The sequence below is a fragment of the Notamacropus eugenii genome, chromosome X (genome assembly GCF_028372415.1).
Source record: "Notamacropus eugenii isolate mMacEug1 chromosome X, mMacEug1.pri_v2, whole genome shotgun sequence".
In the NCBI taxonomy this organism is placed as follows: Eukaryota; Metazoa; Chordata; class Mammalia; order Diprotodontia; family Macropodidae; genus Notamacropus; species Notamacropus eugenii.
The window spans coordinates 55485568-55498889 of NC_092879.1; the positions used below are offsets into that span (position 1 = coordinate 55485568).

The following is a 13322-nucleotide window of genomic DNA, read 5'->3' on the forward strand; positions in this document are numbered from 1 at the left end:
GTACTGACTCATACTTAGCTTGCAATCCACCAAGAGCCCCAGATCTTCTTCAGATAATCTGCATTCTAAATATACCTCACCCCTCATTTAATTATAAAGTTAATTTTTGGCCCATTACATTTCACTCTACTAAATTTAATCTTGTTATCTCACTCCCACAAAATGGAAGCTCCTTGAGGGCAGGTACTATTTTGTTTTTGTGTTTGTATCATGGTGTAGTGGACGGAGAATCAACCTTGGAGTCAGAAAGACCTGGGTTCAATTCTTGCCCCTAATACTTATTGACCATGTGATCGTGGGCAAGTTTCCTAATCTCTCAGTGTCCTGGATGACTCTAAGCTTCTAAGTGACAGTTTAGGTGCTGATATGCAGGGGTAGAGGGTTTTTCTTTCTTATGAGTTCCTCAGTACTGCCCAAACTAGATTAAAATATAATTGGAAAATGTTTAACAAAATAAATAAAAATACAATACAACACAGATAATGTTGATTTGTGATTTTTCTAAGTTAATATGCTAACCATAGGGATATTATTTGATACCATGGTCCTATACCAAAAGGAAAAAAAAAACAAGTCTAGCTCAAAAAAAATTCCCAACACCTAGCACATAGTGGGCACTTGATTCATATTTGTTGAAATTAATTTTAAAAAACAGACATGTGGCATATTATTACTAGATATCCCACTTCTGGTTATAGGTGGGTCTCACCCAGGGGCTACTTGCCCATAGGGTCAAAGTTCATGCCAAAAAAACATGGAAGGAGCAATTTCGGACAAAGAAATTTCAATGAACTGATATTATCAAACAATTTCCCCACCATGCAAGAATCTCAGCGTGGCCATGTGACCCCTGAGTTTTTTGAAATCTGTGATATTCTGTTAAGCTCTGATATGTTCATCAATGCTTGTAGAATCGAACCTTAGATCTCAAGTCAGAAACCTTAGTTCAAATCCCTTTGCTGACACTTAACAGTTGTGACATTAGGCAAAATGTTACCCCTCTTTGGGCTTTAATTTCATCATTTGTGAAATGGGGATAATGATGCTTGTACTACCTACCTATGAAGAAGCAGCATGTCAGAAAGGATAGCCTACTAGCTGAGGATTCAGGGAGAGCTAGGTGTAAATCCTTTCTTAGACACTGACTACTTGTGTGACTCTGGGCAAGTCACTTCATCTCCCTGGGCCTCAGTTTCCTCCTCTGTAAAATGAGGAAATTGTACAATTAAAAATTGTGTAATCAAAATTGTCAGTTTCATTCTCTGTGATGCTCTATCCCATGATCATGAATTCTAATCCCTATCCATAAATTTGAAAGGTAATTTTTTTCTTCATCTCTCTGATTTCTTGATGACGTGACCTTGTATGACTAGGCCACTTATTCATTTGGGGATTATCTTAGTAAATGGTTTGAGGTATTAGTATGAACTAAATTTCTCACAGTTTTGATCACATAGTGAATCATTAGCCCAGTTGCTGGGATCTCTGTGTTTGCTGAACACTAGATTAGTAGGCTTGTTTGCTTCTTTATGTTATATACCTCATCTGTTCCACTGATGGACCTTTCTGTTTTTTAACCAACACCAAATGCTTTTGCACAGACAAAACCAATACAGCTAAGATGAGAAGGGAAACTGTTAACTAGAGAAAAATATCTTTATAAAAAGTTTTTGTGATAAGGGTCTCATTTCTAAGATATATAAATAACTGGTTGAAATGTATAAGAATGAATCATTCTATAACTGATAAATGATCAAAGAATATGAACAGGCAATTCTCAAGGGAAGGAATTCAAACTGTCAATAGCCATATTGAAAAACATGTTCCAAATCACTAAATAGTTGGAGAAATGCAAATTGAAGCAACTCTGAGGTTATACCTCACATCCATCAGGACAAAGATGATAAAAAGGTAAAATGCCCAACGTTGGGGAGTGGGGGTGAGGGGCTTTGGTAAAAAAGATACATTAATGCTCTGTTAGTAGAGCTGTGCGTCACTGCAGCTCTTTTCTAGCTAGCAATTGGGAATCAAGCACAGAGCTACAGCGATGTCACTATGAGGCCCAGATATTCCAAAAAGATCAAAGAACCCATATGTATACAAATATTTTTTGTGTTGTCCAAAAAAAAACCTGGAAATGGGGGGGGGGGGCGTGATCTAACAATTGTGGAATGATTGAACAAGTTATGGTATATGAAGGTAATGAAATATTATTGTGCTGTAAGAAATGATGATGCACAGTGAAGGGAGCAGAGCCAGAAAAATGGTATAGACTTTAACAACACTGTAAAAACTTTGAAATCCTAAAGAATTCTGATGAATGCAATGACTGACCATGATTCCAGAGGGCTAATGATGGAGCATGCTGCCCACATCCTGACCGAGAGATAATGGGCTCAAGATGCAGAAGAAGATAGATATTTTTGGAGCTGGCCAATGTGGGAATCTGTTTTGCTTAACAATGCATATTTGTTAAAAATATTTTTTTCTCCCATGAGTTGAGAGAGAGGGAGAGAGAGAGAGAGAGAGAAATGCTTGCCAAAATGAGGGAGTTAACTGATCAAAGGGTGTCTGAGATTCCTCCTAGCTCCTGACATGTGACTTTATTATGATCTTGGGCAATTGTCTTCACCTCATTGGTCCTCAGTTCCCCTACAGTGAAGTGAAGGGTTGGATCAGATTGTATCTGGAGTTCATTTTGGCTCTAAGTTAATGATTTAAAAATTTGGACAAAAGTCACACAGGACAGACAGCCATATACTGGTTATAATCTGAATCAATGTTATGAGAGGTTCATCAGAATAGGAGAGTAAGAAAGCTAAGTACCAGACAGTACTTACTACCATAGAAGGTCTCTCAGCAGCAGTCTCACAATGTTATCTTAGCTCCCCACTTCCCCTCCATGGGGAGCTATCCATTGCCAGTCCAATTGAGGGCATACTTTGCCCTGGGAACAGATTGTTCTATTTACCCCCAGGCACAAAATCCCTAGCTTCGGCTCTGCCACAGGTTTCCTTGGTTTTTCCTCTGAGATACTCCACAGAAAATCATCTCATGCACCACAAGAAATTCCAGCTTCTGGCATCTGGAGGGAATCTTGGGTTGTACAGAAGAATACATGAAATATCATGGTCCACATTGACCAAACTTGCTAATGTGATGATTTCTCAGAGGAGCTCTGGAAGCCAATGTTTGTCTCAACAGAAGATGGATATTCAAAGAGAAAATGCATGTGATTTGAAGGGGTATATGAGTGGCAGCCTTTTGGGAGTCCCCAAGTACAGATCCGTAAAAGAATTGTATTCATCCAGACTTCAGTGTATTGGATTCACTAGAGACAAAAATGGAAAGGAAATGAAATAGAAACTTATTCCAAGAGACAATGAATTGTTTAACCTCAAAACCAAGAAATGAGAAATATGGACGTGCTCAGTGGGAGGGAAAAAGCAAATGACAACCCAGAAGACCTAAGCATTGTTTGATCTTTCTTTCAGGGCCAGCATTTTGCTTTTCTCAGAGTTGAAATGAACCTCAACAGTCATCGAGCCCAACAAGAACCCCCATTAATAACAAAAGCTAGCTTTATATGGTGATTTAAACTTTGCAATGATCTTTACATGCACTGCATTCTCAAGTCTCAATGACCTGTGAGGTAGGTGCTATTATTACTCCCATTTGACAGATGACAAAACTGAGGCAGACAGTCTAACTGACTTCCCCAGGGCACACAACTAGCGAATTTGAAGCAAGGCTTGAGCCTGGCCTATCCTGACTCTGAGGCCAGTTTTGTATGTGTTACTGCATCTCCAACAGGCAAACAGTATCTTCTTGGAGTCCTCCAATGATAGAACATGCTATCCTCTAAGGCAGGGCTGAGGAACCTGTGACCTCAAAGCAACATGTGGCCCTCTAGGTCCTCAAGTGCCACCCTTTGACTGAATCCCAACTTCACAGAACAAATCCCCTTAATTAAAGGATCCGTTCTGCAAAACTTGGACTCAGTCAAAAGGCTGCACCCGAGGACCTAAAGGGCCACACGTGGCCTTGGGCTGCAAGTTCCCCATCCCTGCTCTAAGACAATCCAGCATCTTCCTACTAGCTTGCACTGCTTTTAGTCAGGGTTATTATTTTTAATCATTTGACTTGGTCAGGAGCTTCATAGCAACTCAAACTTTGAATATTACAGACCATTCCCAGGAATGAAGGAAGGATGGGTATGTTCTTACACATTCTGAAGCTGAGAGAGAGAGAGGGAGAGGGAGAGGGAGAGAGGGAGGGGGAGAGGGGAAAAGAAAGAGAAGGGAAGAGGAGGGGAGAGGAAGAAGAGGGAAGAGGAGGGGAGAGGAAGAAGAGGGAGGAGAAAGGGAAGAGAAAGGGAGAAGGAGAAGGTGAGGAGGGGAGAGAAGGAGAAGGTGAGGAGGGGAGAGAAGGAGAAGGGAAGAGGATGGGAGAGGGAGGACAGAGAGCTCAAGAAAGAAGTCAACTATAGAGAAGACAAGTGATGGGAAAACAAATACTTTCAAATGGTACAAACAGAGGGTATAGCTATCCTCAGGCGAAGTCATTTCATACGACTAAATTCATATTCTTGAGGAATTAAAAAATCACCCAAACTCACTTGATAGAGTTCCCTGGTCCCTTCAGTGTTTCAGGTCAAGAATACAAGTGCAAGTTAATGATTTCCTGGGGATGCTAAGATTCCTGTTCCTCTTAGCATGTCTCGAAAGAGATCTCATTCTTTCTTGACCAAGAGAGCCACATGTAAATATTTTCCAAAGCATGTCCTATGGAATTCTGGCATTTCACAGGACGGGAAGAGGGCTGCTGACATGAGCAATTCCTCATGCTAGCTCCAGTGGCCAATTATAAAGCCAACAACCAGTCTCAGGACTGTACAAGTATTCCTTTGGCAGAGGAAGGGGAGAAGATAACATGGGCTGTCAAGTCCTGAACACTTTAAGGACTTCAGAGTGCTTTTGTCACAGCAATCCTATTAGTGGGCAGTGAAAAGATGATCATCCCCATTGGAGGCTCAAGAAGAGGAAGTTCCTGGCTTAGGCTCATGCAACTGGTAAATTGCAGAGTCAAGAGTCAAACTTAGGTTTCTTGGCCCTGAGTTCAAGATTCTTTCCACACTACCAAGACCACGTTGACAATAAAAGCTGTCTTACTCAAGAACTCAAATCAATGCCATGATCAACCATAATTTCAGGGGACCAATGATGAAATGTGTTACCTTCCAGAGAGAGGTGAGAGATATAGGGTACAGAAGGGGACATACACAGGGTGTCCCAAACTTGGACGTGGTCAACGTACGAATTTGTTTTGCTTGAATATACATATTTACTTATTTAAATTAAACTTTACTTCTTCAGTTAACAATCATTTATGTTGTCTCCCTCCCTCCTCCAACAATCCATTGAGAAAGGAAAAACAAAACCTTTGTGACAAATATAAACTACGCATATTTATCATAAAGATTTTGTTTTTCTTTTTCAGCAACAGGGAGATTGGTGGAAGAGAAACTAAATACTTGTTAATTGAAAAATAAAATAAATTCAAAACGATAAAGGCAGTTTGGAAAGGTAGGCTTTCAAGGACAATAGCAATATTAAGTAATGACAGTATTATATAAATACACATAAACATACATATATGTCTAGATTCCACATATACATGTATGTATATATATATATTTTATATATGTATATATGTATTTTAAAATTTATTTATTTAACAGGATCTAAGAAACTCCCAGGCAGGTAGATAAAGCCCTGGGTTTGGAATCAGGAATACTCATCCACATGAGTTCAAATCCAGTCTCAGACACTTGCTAGCTGTGTGATCCTACTGAAGTCACTTCACCGTGTTTGCCTCAGTTTCCTCATCTGTAAAATGAGCTGGAGAAGGAAATGGCAAACCACTCCAGGATCTTTGCCAAGAAAAATCCAAATGGAGGCACAGAAAGTCAGACATGATTGAAACGACTCAACAACAACAAAGAAACTCCCACTGACCAAACTGCCTCTCCCCAGTGCAGATCTGGACCATCTCTGTAACTTCAAATCTTAAAGGGTTGCCCCAGCTACTGAGAAGTTGAATGGATTGTCCAGGGTCATCAAGCTGACATGAGCAATTTCTCATGCTAGCTCCAGTGGCCAATTATAAAGCCAACAGCCAGCCTCAGGACTATAGTCATCAGTCCTTAGAGGCCACACTTGCACTTCCTGACTCTCAGACCAGCTCTCTATCCACCATATCATGATGCTTCTCAACAAATAACAAAAATGAACACCTTTGCAGCATTTTACGATTTTGCAAAAACCTCTGCATGTATTTATCTCATTTGACCTTCACAATGACCCTGGGAGGTAGAGGACATTTTTATCTTCGTATTGAGGGAACTAAGTCTGAGAGGTCCCCATGATCATACAGCTATTAAGCTTCAGAAGTTAGAACTCTGATATTCCCAGATTCCAGGTCCAGTACACTTTTTAAACGACTGTTGTGAAGTAGAAGACCAAAGAAAAATGTCTACACAGCCTTCTAAAAATGCTGTCTTTCTCCCCCCTGCCCTACCCCATCTCTGGAACCAGTAGATGTAAGGAGAGTAATCTTCATCTTAAAGCATTTTGCTAGCTGGAGGAATTGTTCAAACCTTGTGGAATTCATAGCTTCAGACAATTTGATAAAACATGACTGTCAATCTGAGAAAAAAAATCATTCTTTGCAAACCGCTACTAATTAGACAAGAAGCAATTCCTTTGAGCAGAACTCAGGGAAACCTCATTAATTCAAACCACAAGGGTCTAGGGAGAACCAGAGTCTGCATTAAATCCCCATCTTTGAGGGGTCTATTTCATGACAGTAGACACAGAGCATGAGAGGCAGAAGAGGCCTTATTCATCATCCAGTCCAAATGTTTCATTTTACTTGGAAGGGAAACTGAGGCTGGGAGAGGGGAGGGCAGGTACCCTCTGCTCACTCCCCTTTCCAGCTTCCTTTTGTGCACAGTCTTCTCCCATTCGATTGTAGACTCTTTGAGGGTAGGGACTATATTTTCTGACTTGTATCCCCAGATGCCTGGCACATTGTAAGTAAATAATAAAAGCCTATTATATTGTATTGTATTTTTAGGTTAAATACACAAGTACCAGAATCAGGATTTGAATGCAGGTCTTATGAAGGTGACAAATCAGGTACTCTTTTTGTTATTTTAGAATATATAAAAATGGTAGGACTGCATGGCAACAACATCTGGGCATCAAAATCTATACTCTGTGTGGTAGGCACAAGCCCAACAAAAACTTTGAAAAATTGATTTATTATTATTCTAATCAAAGTGACTTTCAATTTAGATGGAAAAATGTCATACCGTCAGATATCTCTCCTCCATGTAACTCTTAATTCTCGCTTTATAGAATTCTTCAGTGAGGAATATTTCACTGTCAAGACTGAGCAACAGTCCAGAGGTGAGGTAACAGTGCAGTTAATAGTTTGCTTCATTAGAGAAATGATCACTTCACTTTCAGCCCATCTTTGTAGAATCATTTCCCTGATACCATCCAAGCACTCTTTGAGCACTCCCTTTAAAAATTTTACTTTCCAGTTGGTCAATACCACCCTTCTATTTACCCAAGGAATCTGATTATTTTTTCCTTCTCTTGTGTAGATCATTACCCTAATTTGTTCTTTTTGAGGCTGGGGGAATGAGGCAGTTACTCTTTAGTGGCTCAATCAGGGTCTAGCTCTGGTCTAGCTGCCTCCACGTTCACTTAAAGCACAACTGGGGAATCTTGCTGCCTCGAGGCCACATGTGGCCCTCTAGGTCCTCAAGTGTGGCCCTTTGAACCCAAACTTTGTAGATCTAGGTCCTCAAGTGTAGCCCTTTGACTGAATCCAAACTTCACAGATCTAGGTCCTCAAATGTGGTCCTTTGATTAAGGAATACACTTGAGGACCTAGAAGGCCACAAGTGGCCTCAAGGCTGCAGGTTCCCACCCCTGCCTTAGAAGGAAGCATCTTTCCTGGGCTAGCAGAGATGGGGGAGCAGGAAGTTGTTTCAGAAGTGATAGTTAAAGAAAGATTGATAAGTGTTTCCCTTTCATATTATCCCAAAGGCTTTAGACTAGAATCATTTTAAAATGCTTTCTTGATATTTCTAAAAGGTGAAGGAGGGGCGTGTCTGCTTCCGCATGAGGGAGGACTGGCATTGGTGGCTATTACTATTTTACAGAGGCTCTGATACAAGTTCTTCCTTGACCTGTTGATAAACCTGTTCTTGCTTTTAAAGAAACTTTCTAAAATGTTTTTATTTTAAAAATAAGACTTAGTGACCATTTTTATTTTTATGTCACAGACAATTCTAAAAAGACCCCACTTCTGCCTGACACCCTCTAGACTGAACTTTCCTTTGTATCAAAGGGAAAAAAAATCGAGATAATGCCTGTGTCTCACAACAAATGCAACATTCTGCCCTTGGAGTCTGTTTCTCTGCTGAGAGGAGGGAAACAAGTTTCATTATCTATTCTCTGAGTCCATTGTTGTTGTTGTTAAAAATTTTTGTTATTCTGAACTTGCCAAGCACCAACAAAAATAAACATTTCCATATGCAAAGAACAGAAAAAGCACTGTAAATGAAACCCTGATTCTCATTACATACAGCTTGTTTTTGTTTTTAAGTATGTACTAAATTCAACACATTACTTCTAAAAGCTGTCTCACTTGTCTGTGTTCCTTCTCTAAACCTCCTTCTGCTCTTTTCCGTTCATTTTAAAAAATGCTTCTTCCTTTCTTCCTTTTTCCCCTTCTTCTTCCATTAATTTTTTTTTTTAAATCCTTCTTGGTAACAAGTTATCAGAGTCACACAAACAGATCCATATATTGACATTTCCAAAAATATATGCCTTTAGTTCATCATCCCTCTGACAAGAGGTGGGAAAGATACGATTCATCCTCCAATCTCTAGAGTGGTGGTCACTCACTGTGATCAGTTACTTTTCTTTACAATGTTGTAGTCATTGCATAGTTTTTTCCCCCTAGTTTTGCTCATTTTACTCTACATCACTTTATACAGGTCTTCGCAGGCTTCTCTAAGTCTGTCCTTTTGGCATTTCTTGTGGGACAATAAGAGTCCATTATCATACGTCATAATTTGTCCAGCCATTCCACAATTGATAGGTGACTCCCTTAAGTTTCCAGTTCTTTGTTGCAACATAAAGTGTTACTGTGGATATTCCAGCACTTAGTACAGTGCCTGTCACATAGTAGGCACTCAACAAATGTTTACTGATCAATTGATATTTTTGTACTATGGGTTCTTTCCCTCTTTTATCCCTTTGGGGCATATGCCTAGTAAAGTTATTGCTGGATCAAAGGGTATGCACATTTTAATAACTGTTTGGGTATAATTCCAAATTGTTTTCCAGAATAGCTACATCAACTTGCAACTCTGCCAACTGTGTATTAGTGAGCCTATACTCCCACATCCTCTCTAACAATAATCACTTTCTGTTTTTTTGTCATCTTTTCAAATCTGGTGGGTGTTAGATGGAACCTCATGGTTGTTTTAATTTGCCTCTTATTACTAGTGATTTCAAGGACTTTTTCAAGTGGTTGTTCGTAGCTTGGATTTCCTTTTTTAAAAACCTCCTGTTCATGTATTTTGACCAATAGTATTCTCTAATGAAGAATAAATATACTTTTAATATATCTAAATCAGTTTCATATATATATATATATTAGATATCTGACCTTTATCAGAGAAACTCAACACAAATATTTTTTTCCTAGTTAACTGTTACCATTCTGATTTTGGCTGTATTGATTTTGTTTTTGCAAAAGCTTTTCAATTCTATAATCAAAATTCTCCATTTTATCTCCTATGATCCTCTCAACTCCTTGTTTGGCCAAGAAGTCATACCCATCATTATTATGAAAGGGGTCTCCTTCCATTTTCCTCTACTTTATTTGTGACCTTACATCTATGTTTTGAAATCATTTGGAGCTGATTATTATATACAATGTAATCTATTGGTCTAGAACTAATTTCTGCCCAAATGCTTTCAAGGTTTGCCAGAAATATACCCCCAAATAGTGATTCTTTACCCCAGGAGTAAGGATCTTTGGGTTTATGGACAACCAGGCTACTAGGTTCATTTGCTTCTGGAGCACACATTCCTGATCTATCTCTCCTCTTGATGTTGTCCCACCAGATGAATTTAGCTCTTTTTTTTCAAGCTCTATAAAGTAAATCATTGGCAGTGTGATTGATATGGAACTGAGTAAACAATAATTTAGGCAGTATGATAATTTTTTTATTATATTGGGATAACCCAATTATGAGTAATCAATACCTCTCCAATTATCGAGCTTTGTCTTTTTGTTTTTGTCTTTTCATTTTGTATTTGTGTTCACATAATTCTAGCATGTGTCTTAGTAGATAGGTCCCAAGATACTTTATACATTCTGTTGTCGTTCTAAATGGAATTTCTTTCTATTTCATTGTTCTGGGGTTGGTTAGTAATATATAGAAAGATTCGTGATTTCTCTGTTGATTTTATACTTTGCTACTTAGCTGAAGTTATTTTTTCAATTAATTTTAGTTGAATGTCTAGAGTTTTCTAAATAGACCATATCATATGCAAGAAGTGATCATTTTATTTCCTCTTTGCCTATGTTTATTCTCTTAATTTCTTTTTCTTTTCTTAATGCTCTATGTAGTATTCATAGTATTGTAACAAATAACAGTGAGGGCATGGAAAAAAGAGATCTCATCATTTAAGCCCTTGGGACTAATTTTGTTTATGCAAATACTTTTGTATTTCATATAAGCAAAATATTCTACTGTACCTTTTGTAACTGCTGCTATTCCCTTTTTCTTGGTTAAGAATTCATCCCTTCCCCATAACTGTAAAAGGTTTATGATTTCCTTCTTGTCTATTTCTTTATGGTGTATGTATCCATTGTTATTTATTGGGGAACATGGCATAAGGTGGAGACAGCTAAGTAGGATAGTAGAGAGAGCATTGGAAGTGGAGTCAGGAAAACTGGAGTTTAAACCCTGCGTCTGACACTCACTACTTGTGTGACGCTGGGCAAGTAGCATAGTTTCTGTTTGCCTCGGTTTCCTCATCTGTAAAATGGGGATTAGAACAGCATCTACCTCACAGAGTTGTTGAGAGGATCAAATGAGATAATATTTATAAAGCACTTTGTGAATCTTAAAGTATCGTATAAGTGTTTGCTATCAATATGATGCTGATAGAATTCTAATTTCCACAAGAATGAACTGAAACCAGCAAGAGACAAAGCAGTTATATCACAGCAGTCCAACAATGAGCACGGAATCTTTCTCCAGCTATTTAAGCTGTTCTTTGTTTTTTAAAGGGTCATTTTGTAAATAAATCCATGTAAGTAACTGAATGTGCTTTAAGTAGATTGGCTTCCAAATATTTTAAGTTTTTGGTAGTTATTTTAACCCCCCCTCCTTTATGCTACTGCCTCCTGGTTATTATATAGAAATGCTGTTAGTTTTTATGCGTTTATTTTGTAGTCAGAAACTTTGCTAAAGCTATTGTTTCAATTCATTAGCAGATTAAGCAGGGTTATTATTGTGCCCCTATTAGTGGTGCAAGATGGAGGCCAGTCCCATGTTTGCCTTTATCTCCTCCTCCTGTCGCTGCTGGGGCCCAATGCACGTAAGCACCACTGCCTACTGTACCTCCTACTGGTAGAGAACATCAACCTGTCAGTTTACAAGAAATAAATTGACTATTTCTAATGGAGCCTAGAAGACCCTGGGGCTTTGACCTTACCTTCATGACTATTGATGACTCTAGCCTAACCCTTATTTAGTGTGGGGAGTTTCTGAATGCTGATCTTATCTTCTCTCCTTTTACGAAAGATTTTGGGGGTAATGCCAATGTGAAGACCATTAACATCTTTGATGATAGAGGTGGCAGCATCCTGGTAGCCACCAGCTCAGACGTTGGTGACTTGCAGCAGCAATTGAGCAGTGAGTGGGGGATTGAGTTTGATGATCATCATAACTATTACATCTTGGAGACATTAAAAACTTGCTTAAGGTCCCACCATCAAAGGATGAGCATCCCTAATTCTCATGCTGTTCTGAGGGGCTGGGATGGTTGGCAATCCTGATAACCCATTGATTCTGGATATTCTGACATGATCCTTTACTGCATGTTCCTTTTTACAAGATAAACCCATTAAATAGCACTCCCTACGTAGTGGAAAAAGCACCCTGCTTATGACAGCACTCAAGGTATGACATAATTGTGCCTGGGTCATCTTCCCTCTTGAATTTCTTCAACAATGCCTTCTGTAACTCAGTAGTGCAGAAAGCCACAGTTGGATCCCAAAGATACTCTCAAAATGGCAACTACAAGTTAGCTGTTGCATTGTCCCACTGACTGTCCAAGGAAGAGGGTGGTGCTTTGCATCAGGGCTGCGTCTCAGCATCAGACAGGGGAGAAGTCTTCACCTGATGCTGATGAGGGTCCCCTTTGTTGGAGGCAACATCATTGATGGAGTTGATTTAGACTGAACATTTTGTCAGGACGTTTCTGAAGAAAAGGGGTGGCAAATATAGTATTCAGTTCAAGCTGTCAGATGTTCCCAGTGCATTTTAGTTCAAAGTGGATTCCAATTGGGTGGGGTTACACTTCCTTGTATTTCTCTACACCAATGTCTGTGCACATACCCTCCAGTATACATCTTGGGAAGGCTTCATCCTTAGCCTTCCCATAGAGTCTGCAAAGATTTCCTCTGTAACACGAGGGTTCTTCAACTTCAATACTGGCTTTTTTTAATGAAGGAGAAAGAAGAATCTGACTGAAAAGGCAAAGTACTAGGACTCGTTGTAGTTTGGAAATGTTTAAGAAACTTTTTTTGTTTTTTATTTTTTTAAAGCCTCTGGATAAAAATAAATGGGGGTTTTATTCTTATTATTTCCCAGAATTCTCCAAGTCAATCACCATTTCATTCTCTTTGATTATCTTATGTCTCATTTTTTTTTCTTTTTTCCTTCTTTTTTTTGAATGAATATTTGTTTGAATTTCTCTTGGTCACAGGATTTAGGATTTTAGTAAGATAAATCAAGTTGCAAAGTCCTTAATAAAAATCTATAAAATTTACCAAAAAATATGTTTTGTATTTTGTAGAAAAACATGAATCTATTTTTAAGTGCCATTTACAGAGGGCTTCTAGTTGGCACTGCAGTGGACAGAGTGCAGGGCCTGAAGTTGGAAGGACTCTTCCTTCCTGAGTTCAAATCTGGTCTCAGACACTTACTGTGTGACCCT

General features: G+C 38.9%; 1 protein-coding gene and 1 pseudogene across 1 annotated transcript in view; one reads left to right on the top strand and one right to left on the bottom strand.

Moving 5' to 3' along the window:
• GPC3 (glypican 3) overlaps positions 1–13322 on the bottom strand; it is a 719980-nt gene that overhangs the window by 236553 nt on the left and 470105 nt on the right. The gene's annotated exons all lie outside the window — the stretch shown is intronic.
• LOC140515761 (dolichyl-diphosphooligosaccharide--protein glycosyltransferase 48 kDa subunit pseudogene) lies at positions 11782–12830 on the top strand (annotated as a pseudogene).